Raw genomic sequence first — 486 nt, forward strand, 5'->3', positions numbered from 1 at the left:
GAGCAGCCAAGGATACATTAATTAACAACCTTGTAGCTTCCTATGGGGGGGGGGCAGGTTCTTGATTAGGGTGGAGGAAGGGTTCTGAAGGAATTAACATTTAAATCCTTCAGGGGACAGTCTACAACTTCCCAGGACTCACTCTAAATCGGTCTGACTTATCTAATGGGACTCAATTTACCTATCTATCCCGACTGTATGTCATTAAGGCAAATTTCTTGAAGCAGAATGTTACATAAATGCACCTATAGCTTCATTGTTTTATTTAAAATGCTTAATATAAATTGAAATAATATTTGCATCATGATAGCTTCTTTTTGTGTGTGTGGCACTGGGGATTTATTCAGGCAAGGCAAGCACTCTACCAACTGAGCTATATCCCCAGCCCAAATTTCTTTCTTTTCTTTTCTTTTTGTGGTGCTGGGAATTGAACCCAGGGCCTTGTGCATGTAAGGCAAGCACTCTACCAACTGAGCTACATCCCCA

General features: G+C 40.9%; 1 non-coding gene across 1 annotated transcript; it reads right to left on the bottom strand.

Moving 5' to 3' along the window:
- Nucleotides 1–412: 412 nt before the first annotated feature.
- On the bottom strand, nucleotides 413–486 carry Trnav-uac (transfer RNA valine (anticodon UAC)). The gene has a single exon. It is a non-coding gene; the product is annotated as a tRNA-Val (tRNA).

This window comes from Marmota flaviventris, chromosome 4 (assembly GCF_047511675.1).
Source record: "Marmota flaviventris isolate mMarFla1 chromosome 4, mMarFla1.hap1, whole genome shotgun sequence".
Taxonomy (NCBI): Eukaryota; Metazoa; Chordata; class Mammalia; order Rodentia; family Sciuridae; genus Marmota; species Marmota flaviventris.